The 9,978-nt window shown below is 47.0% G+C and overlaps 1 protein-coding gene across 1 annotated transcript in view; it reads right to left on the bottom strand.

Moving 5' to 3' along the window:
- The window catches only part of st3gal2 (ST3 beta-galactoside alpha-2,3-sialyltransferase 2), a gene marked incomplete at both ends in the record, with an annotated part of 84,538 nt that overhangs the window by 35,505 nt on the left and 39,055 nt on the right, over positions 1–9,978 (bottom strand). The gene's annotated exons all lie outside the window — the stretch shown is intronic.

Raw genomic sequence — 9,978 nt, 5'->3', positions numbered from 1 at the left:
CAGCTTGCCCCCTGCCTGGACTCTTGCCCCGCGACTGTCAGACCCCTTTCCCCCACTTTTGCCCCTGCATCTCCTGCTAGTGACTCTCTACCCATCGCCCCAGCCTGCTGGAGCCCTCCTACCCCGCACTCCCCCCTGAGACTTAAGGGCACCTTGTCACCATTAATGTTTTGCCTGCACTTTGTCACCATATTTTGCCTCCTAGTGTGTCTTGTCTTGTGTTTGTTGTCTTCCCTGTGTCTTGCTTGTATCCTCTAGCTCCTACAGTAGGCCCTAGTTCCTTCCAGCTCTAGCCCCTAGTGCCTCCGTTAGCTCCTAGCCCCTAGTTCCTTCCAGCTCTCCCTCTAGCCTCTAGCTCCTAGCCCCTCGCTCTCCCTGTGTTTCCCCTAGTTCCCTTGCACAGTCCCTTCTGAGTCCTAGTTCTCCCTCAAGTTTCCCAGCTCCAGCACTAGACTCTGTCCCAGTCCCCCCTACTGTTCCCATTCCTAGGCCCAGTCCCATTCCTCCCTCCTGCTCCCAGTCCCATTCCTCCCTCCTGCTCCCATTCCTAGGCCCAGTCCCCGTTCTGTCTCCTGTTCGATAGATGGATAATCCTTGGGGGTCTATTGGGTTCCCAGCTCTATATTCAGTCCCATTTCCCCAGCTCTAGTCCTAGTCCCAGCCTGTCCCCCAGCTCCAGCCCTGGTCCCAGTCTGTCCCCCAGCTCTAGTCCTAGTCCCAGTCTGTCCCCCAGCTCTAGTCCTAGTCCCAGTCTGTCCCCCAGCTCCAGCCCTGGTCCCAGTCTGTCCCCCATGCAGCTCCAGCCCTAGTCCCAGTCTGTCCCCCAGCTCTAGTCCTAGTCCCAGTCTGTCCCCCAGCTCCAGCCCTGGTCCCAGTCTGTCCCCCAGCTCTAGTCCTAGTCCCAGTCTGTCCCCCAGCTCCAGCCCTGGTCCCAGTCTGTCCCCCAGCTCCAGCCCTGGTCCCAGTCTGTCCCCCAGCTCTAGTCCTAGTCCCAGTCTGTCCCCCAGCTCAAGTCCTAGTCCCAGTCTGTCCCCCAGCTCCAGCCCTGGTCCCAGTCTGTCCCCCAGCTCCAGCCCTAGTCCCAGTCTGCCCCCCAGCTCTAGTCCTAGTCCCAGTCTGTCCCCCAGCTCCAGCTCTAGTCCTAGTCTGTCCCCCAGCTCCAGCCCTAGTCCCAGTCTGCCCCCCAGCTCTAGTCCTAGTCCCAGTCTGTCCCCCAGCTCCAGCTCTAGTCCTAGTCTGTCCCCCAGCTCCAGTCCTAGTCCCAGTCTGTCCCCCAGCTCCAGCCCTGGTCCCAGTCTGCCCCCCAGCTCTAGTCCTAGTCCCAGTCTGTCCCCCAGCTCCAGCTCTAGTCCTAGTCTGTCCCCCAGCTCCAGCCCTAGTCCCAGTCTGTCCCCCAGCTCCAGCCCTAGTCCCAGTCTGTCCCCCAGCTCCAGCCCTAGTCCCAGTCTGTCCCCCAGCTCCAGCCCTAGTCCCAGTCTGTCCCCCAGCTCCAGCCCTAGTCCCAGTCTGTCCCCCAGCTCTAGCCCTGGTCCCAGTCTGTCCCCCAGCTCCAGCCCTAGTCCCAGTCTGTCCCCCAGCTCTAGTCCTAGTCCCAGTCTGTCCCCCAGCTCCAGCCCTGGTCCCAGTCTGTCCCCCAGCTCCAGCTCTAGTCCTAGTCCCAGTCTGTCCCCCAGCTCCAGCCCTGGTCCCAGTCTGTCCCCCAGCTCTAGTCCTAGTCCCAGTCTGTCCCCCAGCTCTAGCCCTGGTCCCAGTCTGTCCCCCAGCTCCAGCCCTAGTCCCAGTCTGTCCCCCAGCTCTAGTCCTAGTCCCAGTCTGTCCCCCAGCTCCAGCCCTGGTCCCAGTCTGTCCCCCAGCTCCAGCTCTAGTCCTAGTCCCAGTCTGTCCCCCAGCTCCAGCCCTGGTCCCAGTCTGTCCCCCAGCTCTAGTCCTAGTCCCAGTCTGTCCCCCAGCTCCAGCTCTAGTCCTAGTCCCAGTCTGTCCCCCAGCTCTAGTCCTAGTCCCAGTCTGTCCCCCAGCTCTAGTCCTAGTCCCAGTCTGTCCCCCAGCTCCAGCCCTGGTCCCAGTCTGTCCCCCAGCTCCAGCCCTAGTCCCAGTCTGTCCCCCAGCTCTAGTCCTAGTCCCAGTCTGTCCCCCAGCTCTAGTCCTAGTCCCAGTCTGTCCCCCAGCTCTAGTCCTAGTCTATTGCTCTCCAGTTTCTCGCCAAGTCCCATTTCCAGCCCCAGTCTCGCTCCCTGTTCTGGCCTGTTTTGGCAACTGTAGTTCACATTACTCCTAATTCCAGGGGATTAAACATTGATTATTGTAGGCTATATTGGTTCTGTTGATATTTGTGTCTCTGTGTGAACTCATCAACAACTAACAGTTAGTGCTAGTGCCTATTGTACAGTAAGTAAGGTACTGGGGTGTGGGGGTGTTCAGAACATGTCTTTTGATCCAGCATTAAGCTACTCGATAGGCAGGGTTATCATGTACCAACATATAAACTAGAGACATGCAGGAAGACAAAAATACCAATATTCTTTGGTCACCTTAGGTGTTACCAAAATCTGAATTGGACCCTGGACTAAATAGTTAGCTTGTAAACTACCTGGTCAGCCTTTTCTAATGCAAATGAGTTGATTACGTACTTCTAGCGGGAGAGCCCTCTCCACAGTAGAGCCCATGGTGACGCAAGGCTAGCAAAGACCAGCTTCCTTTACAGAGGCGTTGGTAACCCTGCTCGGTTTTCTTTGGTGGCTATGTGACTGACCACATAACTGGACCTTCTCGCTAATTTCAGTAACGATTTACATTTTGTTTGTTTGTATAGCTGTACTGTAGAATATTTCGCAACGTATAGAACTAGCCTAACATGGCAGAAAAACAGCGGCAGCTGCCACCCTGGATGGCTCGGCAGGAGAGAGGGAAAGAAAAGGCACAGACATCAACAACATCGAGCAGGGAACCGAGAGAACAAGCTGGAAGGTGATTGCGAGGAATTGGCTGTTCGCAACTGATATAAATCGTCTCGTTTCATAACTATGTTAAGCTCATCAACCTCATGGCCTAAGTTTGTGTGTTCAGAACTGTTTTCTACTGCATGAACGAGAAAGAGCTCGTGGAGGCAGCCATCAGCTTCCTTACCGAAGACGTCACTGGGGGAGAACATGCACCGCTTCATACAGAACAACAGGTGGCGGTGTTCTTACAGTTTCTAATAAATGCTGCAACAGACAGGACACTGTACCAAACAGGCCTAATTCAATCTCCACTAGTTGGACCTCGTTAATGTAATGTTTTGTCTTTGTCTACATGGTTTTGCCCCCATTAGAGGCAGGTGGCCCTCTAACTTGCTGACTTATAGTGGATCTAGCTGTAGGCCTACCTTCTCTCTTATAAAAATGTCATTTCCTTGTCTCTCAGGTCAATGATAGTGTGACAAACTGCCGTCTGAATACAAAGGATGGCTTTACTAAGGAGAAGAGGAGTGTTTCTGAACTAGAGGCAGTAAAGGAGTTCTCCTCGGATGGTTGTGAGAGGACTTGTGTGTCAGAGACAGACCTGGATATTAGTGAGGAGGAAACCCTCCCCTACACCAACCATCAAGGAGAGCAGCAGGAGGCTGTGGGTCAAGGTATAGGACCAGGCCAGGCTCACAGCATAGCTGTGGTCCCCATACAGGAAGGAGAAAGACCAGAGGACTGCTCACAGTCGTCTACAACAGCAGACGATGATGCCCTGCGGCTGATAAGAGAGATCTTCTTTACCTGAGAATGAGCTCGTCAACACCATGAAATGTGTATACTAGGCCTATATTTTTGTTTACTGTGTTTTGTTTACTTGTTTACTGTGTCAAACATGAAATAGGCTGGATAAGTCTAGCCTGGTAAAGAGCAAAGCAGTTTTTGTATTTGGTATTGGAGTCAGATGCAGATTAAAAGTTAAATGCTGATTTTATTCAACAACAAAAAATTTCCATATTCAGTACAGAACACACACACCAAAAACAAGTGCCTTAGGTAGTTATATTGAACAGCATGTTTGAATACATTTGAAATCATATGTATAATTTTGCACCAGTTTCTTTTTAGAAAAAATACTAAAAAATACTAAAAAATACTGAATTTGCATTTGGGAAATTATTTGAATAAAAAATAATATCAACTCAGAGCGTTACCGGACAAGGTTATGGAATGATTTTTTCAACGATATCCCACAAAAATGAACAATTCTCTAATTTTGACTGCATTTCAATAGCCACAGGTTGATTGCTCCCTTTGGCAGCGACATGTAAAACCACAGCACATCGTCACTATCCTATATTTAGCTGTAAGTAGATGAAATATGGCATGATGTCAGATTCAATCATTCTCTCCAGGCTCACTTTGCCTCAGTCATAGCCAGCCTTCTCCCACACATCCAGCTCAACCCTGCTGCTATGCTCAGCTTAACACACACACTCACACAGACGTAGAGCTCCAAGGTCATATCAGCCAGGCACACGTAGGACCAGTGGAGAGCCATGAAGGCTGTGATGCCCTGGAGGATCAGCAGGCTGGCGGCAGCCTGACAGGCCACACTGAACCACAGCAACCCTCCCTCCTCAAAGAGCAGTGCAAACTGGAGGGCCATGAGAGCAAAGGGCACCAGCACCAGTGGAGTGTACAAACTCAGGATCACCATCACACTGGGGATGTTAATGTTTGTCTCTGCCCTACTGGCATCACCCAGGCCACTGCTGTAATCATTGCAGACCAGAACACCATCTTGTCGCCTTAGGCAGAAGTCAAAAGGGCTGATGAGAACCTCGTCAGAGCTGATGAACTGGCCATGGAGCCATATGAGGGCCCACAGCAGCTGGGCAATGGAGAGCAGGAGAAGGAGACACACAAAATACCAAATGCAGCAAGTCGGCTTCCCTCCCGCAGGCTTCATAGCTGACAGTGTAGACCTAACGATGGGTACTGGACAGCGCCCTTTGGTCCCTTTAAAACAGGGTAAGGTTCATTAGGAAATTCAAACCAGTTCATTCTTTATTATTGCTATCACATTGTTAACGCCTCGAGTAGCCTAATACCCCCCGACACATTGACCTTTGTTTAAGCAAATGTCCATGTTTATTTTCACGTTTTTCCATTTGAGAAGAAAACGCGTGTGTACAGGCCGTTTCTTTTCAACGTCTGGACACTAGTAGAAACCAAACGAGCAATTAACCTGCAAGTCTGGAATGAACAACTCACCGTGAGAATCCTGCGTATTTCCCGAGCTTTTTCCAATGTAAAACATCAGTCAGAACTGTACTATGTGGCTACAGCTCACAGCTGTGTAGTTTCCATGGATGTATTAATAGAACTAAAGGTAGTTTCACTTCTAGAATCATGGGTAATATTTAACTTGAGTCAGCTGAGTCCCTCGCTGAGTTGCGCAAAACAGCTGACCACAGCTTGATGACAGTTAACGAGCCGCTAGGAGGCCCTTACTAGAAACTACTAGTATCTATTCTAATTAGTAATAAGCGCTATTGTAACTTTTATTTATTTGTTTATTTATTTATTTATTTCCAACTGTATTTTTACACGAACAGTGCGCTACACATTCATGAACAGTAGGCTATCAGCTGCCGATCCGTATTTCCCTTCTCCTCTTTCTTCTTCGTCTTCATCTTCTTCTTCTTCGTCGAAAATCTGACTTCCCATGCATGAAAAATCACCAAACTTTGCACATAGATCCAGCCCTATGCCAAAAGTCCTCAACTGGCATTGTAGCCCAATAGTCCTGATGGTGGCGCTACAGCAACTGTCTAAAGTTTAAAATCCTAACAAATCAGCCGTATACGTGCCATCACTTTGCAACCACCATCAAACCCAACTGAGCAGAAACGTCCATATGCTTTGAGCTGGCAGGGATTATGAAGACCATCACTATTCTTTCCTCAAAAACTGTAAAACATATCAAACCGTACTCCTCCCATGTGTTTTGGTCAATTGACGCCCCAATTGCTACACTGCATCTTCAGACTGTCCTCCACAAACGTTCTTCACAGATTTTTGAAATATCAAAAATGGAGCCCACAGCACATCAAAATGTGTTACTGTAGCCTAGGCTACTGTATGCAGCTACTGCAAATACTCAATAAATCTCCAATGTTCATGAAAAAATGACAACATTTTCATGACATGGTAGATGTAGTGTGACATTTTTCAAAACTGTAGGCTCTCAAAAACTGCATTTTTGACAGTATTTTTAAATCCTAATTTTGTCCCCTCAAACTACTTCTGTGTCATACAGGAAAATATACACTACCTACAATCCTATAGTGTAACAGCAATTTCTCCACCAATCAGAGGTGTTGTTGTTGGCAACCTCGCCCCAATTGTGGACCCTAGGGCTACAACTGGCTAAATTCACTCTCTTTGAGAGGAGACCTGTGCTACTGATTGATTGGTTTCCACCTGTCTGTTTACTCTGTGTGTATATAACCTACATGTACTGTAGCTCATCTTGTTCTTTGTTCATTATTTGTTGTAGCCTAGCTGTGCATTGTCCCTGGTGTTGTCCTGTGCCAACTTGTAGCCTAAGTCTATAAGCTTGTAAGCTTTGTCTTTTGTTCTCCACTTGTGAGTGTGTACTGCACTTTGGCTTTATTGTTCAATCTTTGATTTTGGTTTTTGTGCGTGGCTGTAAGCCAGCGCAGCATGGAGAGCAGCATGGAGAGCAAATGTCTGGTTGTCCCTCTCTCCCTTCCCAATTAATACATCCCTATGTGTTCCCTTGTTGACCTGCAGTTCTATGTTGCTACCACAAGAGGCAGTGGTCCCAGAACATCAAAACAGAAGACTATGACACCACTGATTTTCAAGAGCTCTGGTGGCCTAGTGGTTAAGGAGCTTGAACATGCGAGTTCAAAACTCATAAAACTCGTGGTGTCGATAGTTTTTTGCGGAGTCTCGCCATCACGCCACTATCCACGCCAAGGATCCCACAACTCAGCCCCTGAGTGGGCTAGAGACACTTGTCTTCACCGGTGGGGGCAGGTGCGTAGCCCAGAGAGGGGACCACAGCCCCCGACCCAATATGACGCGAGGGGGCGGAGTCTTGCCACCACGCCACGGACCCCACAAATCAGGACAGGGCCACACACAACAAGACAGAAGCACCAACAGACAACATAGCAGGAACCCATGCAGCACAATAACACGGAGGGACTAGAATGCAGATTTATCACCCTGACACACAAACACACATACAAGAACAGACAGGTATGAGGATGCTAGGTATGATGACACACCTGGTTGGTTAGGAGCCAGGTTTTAAGACTGTGTACAAAGGTGCGGTAAGTGGTAGGCTACTATGTCTAATGTATACTTTTAGTGTGCTCCAGGACTGGGAGGCTCTCTGCAAATAAAGGCTGCCTGGCCAAATTAGCTTCTCCTCTTTGGGACCACAATGTCCCCTCGGATTGTTGATCTGGTGAACCTGTCATTCTCAATTTTCTGTACTATGAAGGTACTTACTGGAGGAGGTGCTAGGCCATGAAGGATTTTATATACTAAGCAGATGTCAAGAACTTGAATGTTTAACTTTGATTTTCAAGTGAAGTTCATGTTTATTCCAAAACTATCAAAACCATTTTATGTAGCCGCACTTGACTTTCACTCTACGCAATCACGCTAATGACTGTTTTGTTGATATGTGCTACATATCAAGATGTGCTAACGGTTCTACGCATGTATATAACTAGAGGAGAGTGGGTAGGATGCTCGTATGTGATTAGACATTTTCTACAGGTATTTGACTAACCTGACGCACCAGATGGTTTGTTTCGCATAACCATCTCACATAACCATCTGGGAACTTTGTTGGAAACTCTTAGGAAAAGAGCAGGCACTTTCAAAAACCAGGCCAGGTCCAGCCTGGCTTATGTGCGTGGCTGGCTTGTTTCTGTTCAGGACTGGTAGGACGGAAGCTAGTCATGCCACTGAAATAGCTGTGAATTGAAATGACATGAAATCTGTCTGATAAATTAAGATAGGTCTTGTCGCCTGGACACATCAGTTCCAATGCTTCCAATGCTAATCCAGCACAATAAGAGCGGGATAGCCAGTTAGCTCATGAGCTCACAACAACTAGCAGCAGCTTCCATAACATTAATGGTAGCGGTCAGTGGCTAAAGCAGTTACACTGATGATTCCTGTAACGTTAGCTATTTGGCTGCAATTGGTTCAACTTCTGTTTCTGGACAAAGGTAAGGGATAAACCCAAATCCCCTGGCGGGTTCCTGGCCATTTGCACATCGAATGGCAAGCGGACCTCCGGCGGATTATTAGCGCCAGGGACAGCGGTCTGCTAGTAATCCGAAATGCTATTGCTCCACCACCATTCCACCAGTAGTTTATTGTCTATATCCTAGGCCCATTGGCTCTAGGCTTATGGATTTCTATTGCTAAATTAACCTGCTCTGAACATTTTTTGGGTAAACCTTCCTTTCATAGTCCCCCAATTACTAAACATTTACCTGGTAAATACATGCAAAGTATAGCCTAATAATATAATGGGTAATTACTGAGACACCTATAGGCCTACTGTAGGTATAATTTCAAAACAGGAGTATTTCTAATATTCAATTACTGCACATTAATTCAATAACTGACATAGCACCACCAGGTAACCACATTTTTACATAGCTTATATAACATCCAGTGACAAAAGAAATCTCCCACACTGGGGCTTGAATCCCTGACCTTTGGCATGGGAGTCAGGCGCTTTATCCACTAGACCACCGAGGATCAGGAAATTGTGCATAGTGTTTTGTTTTGGTGTTCTGGGACTATTGCATCTTGTGGTGGCAACATAGAACTGCAGGTCACCAACACTCACGGAGAACGGAAGGGAAGGAGGGAGGGAGTGACAACCGGACAAATGCTATCTATGGTGCGCTGGCTTACAGCCACACACAATAATTGCCAGGTGATTGGATGAGCCACTCATTAACTTCAACCACTCCTCACTGTCGTCAGTCTGTTTGTATTTCCTCATAGAACACTGAGGGCAAGATCGTCTTCTGATCTGGTACAAACAGATCTCTATGGAGAGTAGCTCATCTAGACTGATTTGTGAGCAAAACAGAATGCGAGCTCGCGAGATCAGGATGGTCTCACGCGACTAGTATTTGACTGGTGTAGTCCAGTTTTAAAAAGCATATCTCAACAACATTTACTTCTGAACCAACTATGGGCTTCAAAATTCATAAAACCCATCTTCTATTATATATTTTAACTTTCTAACAAAATGTCATCTATTCTGGGTGTCCCTGTTAAACAATCTCATTCATCTTTCCCATCGGGATTTTAGACTTCCCGCCCACAATGGTAGAAATGCTAACTTAAAGGTGCAGTATGCGGTTTGGTTCAGAACATGGGTGTATTAATAGAACTCATGGGTGTATTAATAGAACTCATGGGTGTATTAATAGAACTCATGGGTGTATTAATAGAACTCATGGATGTATTAATAGAACTCATGGGTGTATTAATAGAACTCATGGATGTATTAATAGAACTCATGGGTGTATTAATAGAACTCATGGGTGTATTAATAGAACTCATGGATGTATTAATAGAACTCATGGGTGTATTAATAGAACTCATGGGTGTATTAATAGAACTCATGGGTGTATTAATAGAACTCATGGGTGTATTAATAGAACTCATGGGTGTATTAATAGAACTCATGGGTGTATTAATAGAACTCATGGGTGTATTAATAGAACTCATGGATGTATTAATAGAACTCATGGGTGTATTAATAGAACTCATGGGTGTATTAATAGAACTCATGGGTGTATTAATAGAACTCATGGGTGTATTAATAGAACTCATGGATGTATTAATAGAACTCATGGATTAATGACCAATTATGTGAACCAAAATGGGACAGAATGCTTTTTTCATTTCAGTGCGACTTTAACATGTTAAAAATCAATCATATTACCAAATTTGA

Source organism: Borostomias antarcticus (assembly GCF_949987555.1).
Source record: "Borostomias antarcticus genome assembly, chromosome: 18".
NCBI classification, from domain to species: Eukaryota; Metazoa; Chordata; class Actinopteri; order Stomiiformes; family Stomiidae; genus Borostomias; species Borostomias antarcticus.
The sequence above is the reverse complement of the archived record's forward strand: the minus strand, read 5'-3'. Positions and strand labels throughout refer to the sequence as shown.